Below are 17,639 nucleotides of genomic sequence, written 5' to 3'. Positions count from 1 at the left end.
AACTTCATCATTATTCGGGAAATCCTGTGTAACAGGTAAGATTGCTTGTTAATTTACTTCATTATAGAGATATAGATTCACAATATTTCAAAACAATTGTTCTACTGTTGAGAAGTTCTTCGGTAGAAGCATTTGGAAATGATCACTATATTTGGGTGTCGTTAGCCATCATTTCAAAAGATTGACAAAAGTTGTATTTCGTGAAGCTTGTATCAGATTTTTAAGACATATTGATATTGACCCTAAACGTAGGATATTTCGATCTCTTAAAAAACTGCAACATATCTTTCACCTCAATTTTGTACTCGCTCCTCAAAGTATGGTAACGAAGATTGCAATGAATGAAGTAATACCTTCATAGCTATCACATGTTCCGGTAACTGTTATGAATATTTTATTTATTGCTAATCAAGTAGCAATAATGACTTTCATATATGGAAAGTTGTTGTAAAATCAGTCTATATGAGGACGATTATTACGTCCAATGAATTAGTTTGTAAGGTAACGTAGATTACAGTTTGGTAACGTAGATTACAAAATATTGTTGAATTCTGACAGAATGGGCAAGACTCATCACGAGATCCAGCGGGATTACGGACATGGGAATGGGGAGAAAGTAGGAATGAATGTTATTCATGTGAACAAGTGTCTTTTTGCAAATCTGTAATCTACGTTACATTCACAACTTCTGATCATTAATATTACCTTTTATAAATGCTGTTGTATTGTCAGTGAAGTTCTTGATATTACCTCTCAGATGTCGATTCTTTTTTTCGACTTCTATTGCGTAAAGAACTGTATTTAACAGTATAACATAAATTTATATTTTCAAGAGCTTTGACTTGATCAACTTTATTGTTATAATGCTAACAAACTCCACTGAGTGGAGAGGATGTTACATGTAACAATGTGTTATGCAGCCATCATAAAGAACAGTCACGTAGATTACAACGATCGTGTAGGGCGGTGTTGTATGAGATGTGATGGAAGTTTTACAAGCTCCTTTGAGTGCTACAATTTCTGATTTCGTTCGTGACACTTTCTTCAATAAAACAGCAACAACAAGTGACAGAAATATTGTCTTTAGATTTTTACGATTTGTGTCTTTCAAATTGGGCATTCTCTGTTAGAATTGGTGATGTATGCTTCGTCTTTTAGCTCACATTTGCTTCAACTGTAAATGGTTTAACCCTAAATACATTCAGTTTGTGAGTGAGTTTGGTGAGTCGTCTATATATATCATGGCGTGCCATCTTCACGTAGAAGCAAAGCTGGATATAATGGCAGCCACGACACTCACTAATGTAGCAAGGGTTAATCATGGATTCGAACCCTTATCACTCTCTCCTGCATGTAACATTGTTGTGCTATATTGTTGTACATGTAGCATTGCTGTGTTATCTTGTACATGTAGCATTGCTGTGTTATCTTGTACATGTAATATTGCTGTGTTATCTTGTACATGTAGCATTGCTGTGTTATCTTGTTGTACATGTAGCATTGCTGTGTTATCTTGTACATGTAGCATTGTTGTGTTATATTGTATAAGTTGTTCACTGGTCACGAGGGGGCATGGGTTGATGTACCCTCGATGTTTGTTTATGTTCCCTGAGCCCGAAGGGTTGATGTACCCTCGATGTTTGTTTATGTTCAGGGAACATAAACTAACATCGAGGGTACATCAACCCATGGGCTCCGAGGGACCAGTGAACAATGTATTTATCTTACCGAACCCCTTAATGTTAATTTTGAATTGTTTGAAGGACGGGTACAAATCTTTTTGTAGCCATGGCTAGATTTTGCTGACACGAAAAACAGATTCCATCGATTTGCATTCGCAAAACATCGGTCATTTCCCTTACATCATACGCGTTTCAATGTTATTTGAGATAAAGAATTACTACCGCGAAGTACCAAATGAGTTAAAATTGACAGCGGGGTACATTGAAATGTTACTCGCTTGTAAGCGGGGTACATTGAAAATAATAGAAGAGCGCTCAGCCAATCAGAAAGCGACATTTATGTGTGAGGTAAGATAATTGTACATGTAGCATTGCTGTGCTATCTTGTTGTACATGTAGCATCGCTGTGTTATCTAGTTGTACATGCAGCATTGCTGTGTTTTCTAGTTGTACATGTTACATGGCTGTTATCTTGTTGTACATGTAGCATTGCTGTGTTATCTTGTTGTACATGTAGCATTGCTATGTTATCTAGTTGTACATCCAGCATTGCTGTGTTATCTAGTTGTACATGTTACATGGCTGTTATCTTGTTGTACATGTAGCATTGCTGTGTTATCTTGTTGTACATGTAGCATTGCTGTGCTATCTTGTACATGCTGTGTTATCTTGTTGTACATGCAGCATTGCTGTGTTATCTAGTTGTACATGTAGCATCGCTGTTTTGTTTTATACATGTAGCATTGCTGTATTATATTGTTGTACATGTAGCATTGCTGTATTATATTGTTGTACATATAGCATTGCTGTATTATATTGTTGTACATGTAGCATTGCTGTATTATATTGTTGTACATATAGCATTGCTGTATTATATTGTTGTACATGTAGCATTACTGTTTTATATTGTTGTACTTGTAGCATGACTGTGTTATCTGGCTGTACTTATCATTGTATCTAGCACTGTTGTGTTATCCTTGTCAGACCCCAGTACTGCATTGCATTATATTGTCAGACTTGTAGCATCATTATATCACCAACATCATTGTAACTCTGTTCCACAAGACATTGATGCACATGTAGTGACTGTCACACACACATGTAGATTCCATTATATTGTCAGAATCCCAGTGACATTGCATTGTCAGACTTGTAGCACACATCCACAGGACTCCTAGAGACATCCTATCAGACCTAGCACATTGCATTATATCAGAATCCCAGAAGACTTCCATTATATTGCACATGTCCATTATACATTGTAGCACACACATTGTCAGACCTAATCATGCATCATATCCTGTTGTAATCCTAGCACGACATTATATCACACATGTAGCATTCCCATCATCCCAGAGACATCCTATCAGACCCCAGATCATTGAGACTGTTGTACAAAACCATTCCATTATCCCACACATCATTATATCCCAGACATCAAAATCAGGACTCCCATTGAAGATCATTCAGAATCCCATCCCTTCAGACATTGTTAGAATCAGTGACAGAGATGATCAGACACATCAGACATCATGACAGAACTGAGACACAGACAGACCAGAGATGACCATGACCAGAGACACAGACACACACACATGAGACAGACACAGAATGAGAGACAGACACACAGGAAAAGAAATATGGAAGGTGACCAGAATAGCACACAGACACAGACAGAATGACCAGACAGAATGACACACACAGACATGGTATAGCACAGTGAGCCCAGTGGTATATGGACAGAAGGACTTGTATAAGAACAGCAGTATATGGTGGAGACGGAAAATATGGACAGAAAGAAATGAAAGAAGGAAGAAAAGAATGGAAAGAAGGAAAGAAAGGTATATGGAAGCAGGTGAAGAAACAGTGGTATGTGGACATGGTGGAAGGAAAGAAAGCCATGAATGAATGGATATGAAAGTGGTATGGTATGGACAGGGGGGTTCTTTGAAGGTGGTTTGAATGGTATGGAATGGATTGGATGGAATAACCTCTTGTTTTTCTCTGTCCGTTTGCATTGATTTGCATACAACAATAGAAGGTATTTTAGTATTGTATCTGACGAGTTTCTGTCCCTCTGTGGTAATTAGTGTTTACTTGGAAGCCCGATATCTGGCTAAAAGTTTCTCCTGTGGCAGTACACATAGTCTTCCTTTCAGGTCCTGCAACACATGTATACAGTCTCACCTCTGTAGGGTCCTGCAACACACATGTATACAGTCTCACCCCTGTGAAGTCCCTGCAACATGTGTATGCCAGTTCCCCACCCCCTGTAGGTCCCAGCAAACACACACATGTATACAGTCTCACCCCTGTAGGGTTTCACAAGTGTGAATGACACAATAGCAGTAGCCTGAGAATGTCAAGCTCTGCTCAATTTTCACTAAGAGCTTGTGGAGGCCATTAGACACAAAACAGTGCTATGCAAGGTTCTGTGTAATAAACATAATGCCCTCAATGGCCAGGGCTCCACTGTGGACCTTTGTTCTGTCTCCCTAGAAAACAGGTTGATACATTTATCAATACTCACATATACAGCACCAGCAACTACTTAACACACACCATACCACCACCACCTCACCACCTCACCACACCACTAATTCTCACCACCACCCTCACCACTACCATTACTACTACTTACTGCTGCTACTTCATTACTACTACTACTCTTCACTACCACCACCACCAATTTCTCACTTCACTGCTACCACCACCACCACCACCACTCACTACTACTTCAATTTTCACTTACTGCTGCTACTATTAATACTACTACTACCACCACCACCACTACTACTACTACTACTACTACTACACTGCTACTACTACCACTACTACTACTACCACTACTACTATTACTACTACTACCCACCACTACCACCACACTACTCACCACCTACTACTACTACTATTACTACTACTACCACCACCACCACCACTACTACTACACTACTACTACACACTACTTGCTACTACTACTACCACCACCACCTCACACCACCCACCACCACTACTACTCTCACTACTACTACTACTACTACTACTACTACTACTACTACCACCACCACCAAGCACCTCACTACTACTACACTACTACTACTATTACAACTACTACCACCACCACCACCACTACTACTACTTACTTTCATTACTACTTCTACTCATTACTACTACTACTCACTACAACACCACCAACACCACCACCACTACTACTACTACTACTACTACTACTACTACTACTTCATTACTACTACTACTACCACTACCACCACCACCACTACTACTACTACTTACTACTACTACCACCACCCACCACCTCACCTCACTACTACTACTTTCATTACCAATACCACCACTCACCAACACCACTACTACTACTACTACTACTACTCACTACTACACTCACTACTACTACTACCCACTACTCACTCACTACTACTCACTACTACTCACTACTTCACATACATAATGTACTTTGTTTAAGGCTCTAATGTCCAACCAGGTGTTGCCTAGTGAGTGCTGCCAGTAGAGAAAGTGGAGAAACTAGGCCACCTCAACACCACCTCACACTACCACTACCCACTCACTACTACCACTCACCACCACTACTACTACTCACTACCACTCACTACTTTCACTACTACTTTCACCACCTCACCTCACCACATACTACTTTCCACTACCACTACTTACTTCACAACTGTCTCACAACCTGCCTCTGTACCACACCACCACTCTCATTTCATTTCTTTCACCACCACCACTGCCACCACCTCACTACTACTCTTCACCTCCACCCACTACTCACCACCACCTCACTACAGCTACTTCTCACCACCTACTACCACCACTCACCACCACTCACCACTCACCTCACTCTCACTGTACTCTCACACCACCACTACCAGCCCACCACCTCACACCACCACTACTACCACCACTACCACTCACCACACTACTACTACTACCACACTCACTCACTCACCACCCTCACAATTTCACTACTCTCACCTCACTACTACTACTACTACTACTACTACAAACCACTACTCCACCACCCACTCACCACCTTACTACTACCACCACCACTCACTACCACCAATACCACCACCACCACTACCACTACTACCAATTTCACTACTACTTTCACTACTTATCCCTAAGCTGTTACTGATGCTTGCCAAGGCAATTTCTATAATCACAGTTTCACTATCACTGTTGATGTTGTTCCTGCAATCGCCGCCTCTAGTATTGCAAACTGCTACCTACTATTCCACCACACCACCAGCTCCCACACACCACCACCACCATTCTCCACCATCACCACCCCTACTAGCACTACTGCAAATGCAACTATACTCTCCTACACCACCACTCACCATCACCACCACTACTAGCACTACTGCAACAACTACACTTCTCCTACACCACCACCACCCTACATCACCACCACTACTCAGCACCACTGCAACAACTAAGCACTTCCCCTACACCACTATTACATCACACTTCACCAATTTTACTAGCACTACCAACAATTCTTCCCTACACCACCACTCACTGCATCACCAGGGACTACTGCAACAACTACACTTCCCCACTACTATCACCATCACCACCACCACCAACACTACTACAGCACTACTGCAACAACTACACTTCCCACTACTAGCACTATCACCACACCATCACCAAATACCACCTCACTACTAGCACTACTGCAACAACTACACTTCCCCCTGCTACACCATCACCACCATCACCACCACTACTAGTAGCACTACTGCAACAACTACACTTCCCCCTACACCACCACCACCATCATCACTACCACACTACTAGCACTCACTGCAACAACTACACTTCCCCCACTACTCCATCACTATCACTCAAATACTACTAGTGCACTACTGCAACAACTACACTTCCCTACACCACCTCACCTACCATCATCACCACCACTACTAGCACTACTGCAACAACTACACTTCCTACACCACCACCAACCAACATCACCACCACTACTAGCACTACTGCAACAACTACACTTCCCCTACACCATCACCACCATCACCACCACTACTAGTAGCACTACTGCAACAACTACACTTCCCCTACACCACCACCTCCACCATCACACCATCACCACCACTACTAGCACTACTGCAACAACTACACTTCCCCCTACACCACCACCACCATCACCACCACTACTACCACTACTGCAACAACTACACTTCCCTGCACACCACCACTTTATTACCACACCATTACCACCCACTGCACAACTACTTCAGCACTACTGCAACAACTACACTTTCCCTACTACACTACTTTCTGCAACAACTACACTCTACACCATCACCACCATCACTCACGACTACTAGCACTACTGCAACAACTACATCTCCCTACACCACACCACCACCATCACTCACCACCACTACCAGCACTACTCGCAACAAACTACACTTCCCCCTACACCACCACCACCACCATCACCACCACTACTAGCACTACTGCAACAACTACACTCTCTCACACCACACCACCACCACCATCACCACCACACTACTAGCACTACTGCAACAACTACACTTCCCCTACACCACCACCACCATCACCACTTTTCACTACTAGCACTACTGCAAATACAACTACACCTCCCTACACCATCACCACCATCACCACCACTACTAGCACTACTGCAAACAACTACACTTCCCCTACACCACCACCTCACCATCACCACCACTACTACTAGCACTACTGCAACAACTACACTTCCCTACACCACTACCACCATCATCACCACCACTACTAGCACTACTGCAACAACTACATCTCTCCCCCACACCACTACCACCATCACTACTCACTACTAGCACTACTGCAACAACTACACTTCCCCTACACCAATTACCACCATCATCACCTCACTACTACTACTAGCACTCACTGCAAATAACTACATCTCGCCTACACTACCACCTCTACCATCACCACCACTACTAGCACTACTGCAACAACTAAGCACTTCCCCCACACCCTACTACCACCATCACCACTCACTACTAGCACTACTGCAAAATAAACTACACTTCCCCCTACACCACCACCTCACCATCACCACCACTACTTAGCACTACTGCAACAACTACACTTCCCTACACCACTACTCATCACTCACCTCCACCACTAGCACTACTGCAACAACTATACTCTCTTCCTACACACCATCACTACCTACCACTACTAGTGCACTACTGCAACAACTACACTTCCCCCTACAACCACTACCACCATCACCACCACTACTAGCACTACTGCAACAACTACTACTTCTTCTACACCATCACCACAATATCACCACCACTACTAGCACTACTGCAAACAACTACACTTCCCTCACACCACCACCACCATCACCACCACTACTAGCACTACTGCAACAACTACACTTCCCCCTACAGCTCACTATTACCACCATCACCCACTACTACTAGCACACTACTGCAACAACTACATACTTCCCCTACACACCTACCACCACCACCACTCATACCACATCTACCCTACACTACTCACCACCACACTAGCACTACTGCAACAACTACACTTCCTAATTCATATCACTACCATCACCACCACTACTAGGACTACTGCAACAACTACACTTCCCTACACCAACTACCTCACCACCATCACCACTACTACTAGCACTACTGCAACAACTACACTTCCCCACCACCACCACTCACCATCACCACCACTACTAGTACTACTGCAACAACTACACTTCCCTCTACACCATACTCACCATCACCACCTTCACTACTAGCACACTACTAAATAACAACTACACTTCCCTACAATCACCACCACCATCACCACTCACTACTACTAGCACTACTGCAAATGAAACTACACTTCCCACACCATCACCACCATCACCACCACTACTAGCACTACTGCAAACAACTACACTTTGCCTACACCATCACTACTATCACCATCACTCATTTCACTACTAGCACTACTGCAACAAACTTACACTTCCCCTACACCATCACCACAACATCACCACCACTACTAGCACTACTGCAACAACTACACTTCCCCACACCATCACCACCACCACCACCAGTACACTCACTAGCACTACTGCAAACAACTATACCCCCTACACCACCACCACCATCATCACCACTACTAGCACTACTGCAACAACTACACTCCCCTACACCTCACAACATCACCACCACCATCACCACTACTAGCACTACTGCAACAACTACACTTCCCTACACCACCACCAATAATCATCACCACCACTACTAGCACTACTGCAACAACTACACTTTCCCTCTACACCACTGCCCACCTTATCATCACCACACTACTAGGCACTACTACAACAACCACTACTGCCCTACACCACCACCTCACTCACTGCTAGGGACTACTGCAACAACTATACTTCCCCACACCATCACCACCATCACCAACTACTCTCACTACTAGCACTACTACAACAACTATACTCTTACACCACTCACCACTATCACCACTAATAGCTACTTTTAGCACTACAGCAACAACTACACTTCCCTACACTATTCTGCCTCACCATCACCACCATACTACTAGGGACTACTGCAACAACTACACTTCCCTACACACCATCACCACCATCACCACTACTACTACTAGGACTACTGCAAATAACTACACTTCCCCCTACACCACCACCACCATCATCACCTCACCACTACTAGACACCACTGCAACAGCTACACTTCCCCATGACCACCACCTCACCATCACAATTGTTCACTAGCACCACAACTACACTTCCCTACTAGGACTACTGCAACAACTACATAATTCCCCTACACACCACCACCACCATCACCTACTGCACCACACTACACCACCACCACCATAGCACCTCCCCTACTAGCACTACTGCACCAACTACAACCACACTTCCCCACTACAGCCACTTTTCCCCCTGCACCACCACCACCATCACCATACATTTACACTACTACAACTACACTTCACACCACCTTACTCTACCACACTTCTTACTACTACGACTACTATCTCTACTACTACTACTACTACTTCTACTACTACTACTACTACTACTACTACACTACTACAACTTCTACCACTACTACTACTACCACCACCGCCACCACCACTACGGTTCTACAGTGAGGCCAACAGGTGCCAATTATGCCAATTATGCCAAGAAAGCCTGGAGCATCTCGAGCGTCCACGTCTGTCAACAGATGTAGTACCGAGGGGCTTGTCACAGTATATGTATAGATCTGGACGCACAGAGCAAACAACTTGTTGACGTCAACACAAATATCACCAGTGTGAGAACACAGGCTCGATTCGAAAATGTGTTACAACAGCATCCACTTTAGGTGTTATGTGTGAACAGATCTGTGCTACAACACAGCTGACACATATGGCAGTACTGACACCATGGGGATTGCAGGTTAGAATAAGTCCCCAGTTGCCAATGGTGGTTATAAAGGCGACTGAATGGACGTGATAGCCAGGATCGGTAAGTTGTTTAATAAAGGGTTATCCTTGCTCACAGCATCGATCACGGGATTGTCTGGTTCCGCCGCGATTATTTAGAGGGGTACGTCTTATAGCTAGAATATTACTGAGTGCGGAGTAAAGAAATCAAGAAACTTTTGGAATTTCAAGCACACTGGTTTAACATTCTCTAATCTAAAAAATCACATGACTGGTAATTTACCAAATTTTCAAAACATATCTAATTTGTATCAATTCCGTAGCCTTGACGACAGTAGTGGAGACAAGATTTTCGTATCCTGCACGGCGCTTGACAACACAAATATTCATTAAAGCGTTCAAAGACCTCGATCAGCAACAGGACTGAGGAAGCTGAAAAATTGTGATAATGGTCATTAGGAATTCAGGCCGTCATGATTGTGTCAACATAGCCATGATCAGGTCGTCATTAGGTCATCTCCGGGACAACATAGCCATGATCAGGTCGTCATTAGGTCATCTCCGGGACAACATAGCCATGATCAGGTCGTCATTAGGTCATCAACATAGTCATGATCAGGTCGTCATTAGGTCATCATTGGGACAACATAGTCATGATCAGGTCGTCATTAGGTCATCTCCGGGACAACATAGCCATGATCAGGTCGTCATTAGGTCATCTCCGGGACAACATAGCCATGATCAGGTCATGATCAGGTCGTCATTAGGTCATCTCCGGGACAACATAGCCATGATCAGGTCGTCATTAGGTCATCATTGGGTCAACATAGTCATGATCAGGTCTTCATTAGGTCATCATTGGGACAACATAGTCATGATCAGGTCGTCATTAAGTCATCTCCGGGACAACATAGCCATGATCAGGTCGTCATTAGGTCACCTTTGGGTCAACATAGTCATGATCAGGTCGTCATTAGGTCACCTTTGGGTCAACATAGTCATGATCAGGTCATCATTAGGTCATCTCCGGGACAACATAGCCATGATCAGGTCGTCATTAGGTCATCTCCGGGACAACATAGCCATGATCAGGTCGTCATTAGGTCATCTCCGGGACAACATAGCCATGATCAGGTCGTCATTAGGTCATCATTGGGTCAACATAGTCATGATCAGGTCTTCATTAGGTCATCATTGGGACAACATAGTCATGATCAGGTCGTCATTAAGTCATCTCCGGGACAACATAGCCATGATCAGGTCGTCATTAGGTCACCTTTGGGTCAACATAGTCAGGATCAGGTCGTCATTAGGTCACCTTTGGGTCAACATAGTCATGATCAGGTCGTCATTAGGTCATCTTTAGGACAACATAGCCATGATCAGGTCGTCATTAGGTCATCTACGGGACAACATAGCCATGATCAGGTCATCATTAGGTCATCTCCAAGACAACATAGTCATGATCAGGTCGTCATTAGGTCATCTCCAGGACAACATAGTCATGATCAGGTCGTCATTACGTCATCATTGGGTCAACATAGTCATGATCAGGTCGTCATTAGGTCATCATTTTGACAACATAGTCATGATCAGGTCGTCATTAGGTCACCTTTGGGTCAACATAGTCATGATCAGGTCGTCATTAGGTCACCTTTGGGTCAACATAGTCATGATCAGGTCGTCATTAGGTCACCTTTGGATCAACATAGTCATGATCAGGTCGTCATTAGGTCATCTCCAGGACAACATAGTCATGATCAGGTCGTCATTAGGTCACCTTTGGGTCAACATAGTCATGATCAGGTCGTCATTAGGTCATCTCCGGGACAACATAGCCATGATCAGGTCATCATTAGGTCACATTTGGGTCAACATAGTCATGATCAGGTCGTCATTAGGTCACCTTTGGGTCAACATTGTCATGATCAGGTCGTCATTAGGTCACCTTTGGATCAACATAGCCATGATCAGGTCGTCATTAGGTCATCTCCAGGACAACATAGTCATGATCAGGTCGTCATTAGGTCACCTTTGGGTCAACATAGTCATGATCAGGTCGTCATTAGGTCACCTTTGGGTCAACATAGTCAGGATCAGGTCGTCATTAGGTCACCTTTGGGTCAACATAGTCATGATCAGGTCGTCATTAGGTCATCATTTGGGTCAACATAGTCATGATCAGGTCGTCATTAGGTCATCATTTGGACAACATAGTCATGATCAGGTCATCATTAGGTCATCATTTTGACAACATAGTCATGATCAGGTCGTCATTAGGTCACCTTTTGACAACATAGTCATGATCAGGTCGTCATTAGGTCACCTTTGGGTCAACATAGTCATGATCAGGTCGTCATTAGGTCACCTTTGGGTCAACACAGTCATGATCAGGTCGTCATTAGGTCACCTTTGGATCAACATAGTCATGATCAGGTCGTCATGAGGTCATCTCCAGGACAACATAGTCATGATCAGGTCGTCATTAGGTCACCTTTGGGTCAACATAGTCAGGATCAGGTCGTCATTAGGTCATCATTGGGTCAACATAGTCATGATCAGGTCATCATTAGGTCATCATTGGACAACATAGTCATGATCAGGTCGTCATTAGGTCATCTCCGGGACAACATAGCCATGATCAGGTCGTCATTAGGTCATCTCCAAGACAACATAGTCATGATCAGGTCGCCATTAGGTCATCTCCAGGACAACATAGTCATGATCAGGTCGTCATTAGGTCACCTTTGGGTCAACATAGTCATGATCAGGTCGTCATTAGGTCACCTTTGGGTCAACATAGTCATGATCAAGACGTGATTAGGTCACCTTTGGATCAACATAGTCATGATCAGGTCGTCATGAGGTCATCTCCAGGACTACATAGTCATGATCAGGTCGTCATTAGGTCACCTTTGGGTCAACATAGTCATGATCAGGTCGTCATTAGGTCATCTCCGGGACAACATAGCCATGATCAGGTCATCATTAGGTCATCTCCAAGACAACATAGTCATGATCAGGTCGTCATTAGGTCATCTCCAGGACAACATAGCCATGATGAGGTCGTCATTAGGTCATCTCCAAGACAACATAGTCATGATCAGGTCGTCATTAGGTCATCTCCAGGACAACATAGTCATAATCAGGTCGTCATTAGGTCATCATTGGGTCAACATAGTCATGATCAGGTCGTCATTATGTCATCATGTTGACAACATAGTCATGATCAGGTCGTCATTAGGTCACCTCTGGGACACCATAGTCATGATCAGGTCGTCATTAGGTCATCATTGGGTCAACATAATCATGATCAGGTCGTCATTAGGTCATCATTTTGACAACATAGTCATGATCAGGTCGTCATTAGTTCACCTCCGGGACAACATGGCCATGATCAGGTCGTCATTAGGTCATCATTGGTACAACATAGTCATGATCAGGTCGTCATTAGGTCATCATTGGGTCAACATAGTCATGATCAGGTCGTCATTAGGTCATCATTTTGACAAAATAGTCATGATCAGGTCGTCATTAGGTCATCATTGGGTCAACATAGTCATGATCAGGTCGTCATTAGTTCACCTCGAGGACAACATAGTCATGATCAGGTCGTCATTAGTTCACCTCCGGGACAACATAGCCATGATCAGGTCGTCATTAGGTCATCATTGGGTCAACATAGTCATGATCAGGTCGTCATTAGGTCATCATTTTGACAAAATAGTCATGATCAGGTCGTCATTAGGTCATCATTGGGTCAACATAATCATGATCAGGTCGTCATTAGGTCATCATTTTGACAAAATAGTCATGATCAGGTCGTCATTAGGTCACCTTTGGGTCAACATAGTCATGATCAGGTCGTCATTAGGTCATCATTAATTGGGTCAACATAGAGTCGTGATCAGGTCAGAACCAGTCAATGGTTGTGAACATCATTATTTATAAGAATCTTTCTGTGCTTTTCCGCCTCATGGCGAGATCATGTACGTATGTGTCATATTTGATTTATTCCGTAAATAAAGCTTTCTTTTTGCAACGTGATGTGTATATATACATACAAGCGGAAGTCAGTCACTTGGATGGCCATAACAGGAGGGAGGCTGATGTGTTGAGTTCTAGAACATGGTCGACAACTGCTTGCGGCCAAAGTAAAAACTATAGGAAATGTGGCATCACTCTCCAGAGGTAATAATAAACCTTGGTTCCACACAATATTCTTCTGTGGCCGCTGCGCTCCTGCGTATGAAGAGATCTGGCGAAATAACTATAATTATGTCCAATGTCTGGTTACAAACCTTCCTGACAGTCGGGACAGCAACGGTGTCAGTATACATTATTAGGTTATCCTATTGTGATGACGTCATCACGCCAATACTGTGAAAGAAACTGTGTAGTGTGTGTTATGGTGTATCGTGATGTCCCAGGGACAAACACGGTGTCGTGATGTTCCAGTGATATCTTCCCGCCAGCGTTTCCTTTCTTGCACATAATCCATACGTCTCCCGACCGCGTTCTGTAAGCCCTGGAAGCCATTTGGTACAGGAAGTGTATATATTTGGATTCACAAACTGTTTACTACAAAGGGACATCCACATCGGCACCAACATTAATTACCAGTATCATATGAGTTTCACAAATAGAAATACGTCCCGACTTGTCGTACGTTCAGTGTGTTAATAAACAAAGATATATATATATATTCGTTCAAGTAGATTGAACTCTCGAAGACATTGACACCTTCTTATAATTGAAAACAAGAAACTCCGCTATTGTTTGGCAAGACGCCAGGCGCACAGTTTCAGGCGAAACAGATATTAACTGATTCTATATCAAATTTATATATTCTATACTGAACCACAAAAGAAATGTTGCACCGATAGTGGTTTCTCAAAGCACACAGTTTAACTCACTCTAATGAACAATCAAAACGGAGGATTGAGTTCAAACTTGACAATTATGGTTAACACATTTTCGGGAATCACATTTAGAGTTCACACAAACAAAATGACCTAAAATTGTACCACTAAGATAGCTCAAAGTCAGTATTGTGTGTGACCTCAATTGGCATCGATGAAAGCCTTGCATCGTCTGTACATGGAATGAATAAGCCAGTTGATGAAGGCCATAGGCACTTGGGTCCTTACTCTGTGAAATGCCTGATCGAGTCCAGCACATTTGTCGTCCTTGGGTTGAGGTCATTCAGTTTTCTTTGAATCTCGTCCCAAATGAATCTCGTTCTATTGGACTCAAATCAAGACTGAGAGCAGGCTATTGTAGGGTTTGGATGCCATGTTGTCTTAGGAAGTCCAATTTTACTCTGGCAGTGTGGGCACGAGCTTTGTCTTGCTGGAAGGTGTGATTTCTGTAACGTCCAAAATGTGGTACAACGTGGGGTCTTGTGACTTGTTCAATATAGCGAGCAGCTGTCACGTCATTTCCTCATCCTGGACCAAGATTCCGGAACACCACAATCTGACTGCAGTGAAGAAACTCACCTGGTCACTCACAACAAGGCCAAATGTTTTGATGACGTCCTATAGGAATTTCTGTTTTTTCACAGCATATGGTCGGTTGTTGGAATAGAAATATAACAGAAAACGTTTCATTCAAAGGCAGCCACGGAAACATTGTAGTTGATTTTGGTAAGGACGAAATATATGACCAGTTTTAAATTTTTAACGAAATAATCATTCAAACGTTGAAAATCGCAGGCATCTAAAATATAACGATAGCTATATACGTCAGTGACGAAGAAGAAGAAGAAGAAGAAGATCGTTTATTTTTAAATGAAGATTCACTGGGTGTTGAACCCAAGTTGTTCCAATGAGTGCAACATGAACGTTGTACACCTTCTGGGTACTCATGAACTGGGTGCTATATTGCCCCGAGAGTATCACAGCAAGGGGACATGGCCAGCTCTTTCGTTTCTTTTCATTATCTGTTTTGGCTACTCTCAAAACTCGACTCTTTTTCCGTTTAATACGACGAGGATGATATCTGAAACATGTCGGCAGCCAACTGTAACTGTGTTTCATACAAAATGGGAACATTCTTTATCATTAAAAATAAATATGGGGTCATTATTCTGATCAATGTTTTGCCATAACAAATTGACAAAACCTATACCCGGTAACAGGAAGCAGAACCGTGGAAGGGGGTGTTAACGATGTCAATATCACATGCATTGAACTGACGCATTGAAGACACGTGATTGAATATCCAGGGGTTGTTGTTCCAAAGGTCAACCACAGATTGTTTCACTCAGCTAGTTTTACCCACGGGTACTGATCCTGTCATAGACGTACTACCATCTCATCCGAGACATGATCTGTTAGGGAGAGGTATGGAGAAACCGCATACAATCTTTGCTCTACAACTGACTAAAAAGATCTGTTACAACACGTTCACAATGGGTGGGCATTATTGTCACGTCCCACCACTTGCGCAACATCATCTCGAACGATGTCACCCCGGTAGTCCAATCAAACTGGTAGCTACAATAATGTGTTCTCTGATGATTATCTTTGCTCTCTAATTACACTCTCAAAGCGTGAAACTATATTTGCAGAGCTTATCAGGAGTTACCTGGGGACGTTAATAAGATAAATCCGTTAAATGAGGGGCGTTCCACAGAAGCTGGATATTAAGTCAAGGGCCACCAAGTAGATGCTCGTGATTACAGTCAGGAATGCTTATTTCACAGTGTCTATGTTTATGTTTGAACATTAGCCTAGGAGGAAGATGGTTCCGATTAAAATAGCAGCATTACCTCGGATAAGGACGAGCGTTCGAGATGACGACCTGTGCATCCTGTTCTGCTGCTGTGCAGTGCTAGGTAACACGTGCCTCCATCGTCACGTGCAGTACTCAGTATTCAGTACAAGCTCCGGTGGTTCTACTCTAATGATCATCAAACACTGTTGTCTTGACATCCTAGCAGTGTATCTAATTAACTAATTAACTGTGGATTAATTAGCATCTTGCATTACGGAGTACAGTGAAGAGTCATCAAGTGGGTTCTCTCAGTATCAGATGACAGCTAGCTCACGTCAGCCACATTTCACCTGATTCCCTCTACACAGCACATTCTACACAGCACATTCTACACAGCACATTCTACACAGTAAATTCCATACATTACAAGTAAGCACCACCTGAATCCTTCAAAGTTCAAGTCTATACTTGATGCACACGTAAAGCAAGTGCTTCGCTCAATATCTCAAAGGATATGGGTCACATGTTCACGTGCAAAGGCGCCGAACACACTGAAGACGTCAGTGCTAACACTACCGTTTCTTGACATGACAAGAAGTAAACTTTCCGAAAATACACGATGGCTTGTCATTGGCACGCACGGCGCAGATATGTCCTGTCGCAACATGGGTGCAGGTGGAACCTGAACCACTGTCTTGTCAGTCGGTATGTGAGGAAGCACGTGGTCCCCGGTCA

This window comes from Haliotis rubra, unplaced genomic scaffold (genome assembly GCF_003918875.1).
Source record: "Haliotis rubra isolate DU_JTF1 unplaced genomic scaffold, ASM391887v1 Scf416, whole genome shotgun sequence".
NCBI lineage: Eukaryota > Metazoa > Mollusca > Gastropoda > Lepetellida > Haliotidae > Haliotis > Haliotis rubra.
The sequence above is the reverse complement of the archived record's forward strand: the minus strand, read 5'-3'. Positions refer to the sequence as shown.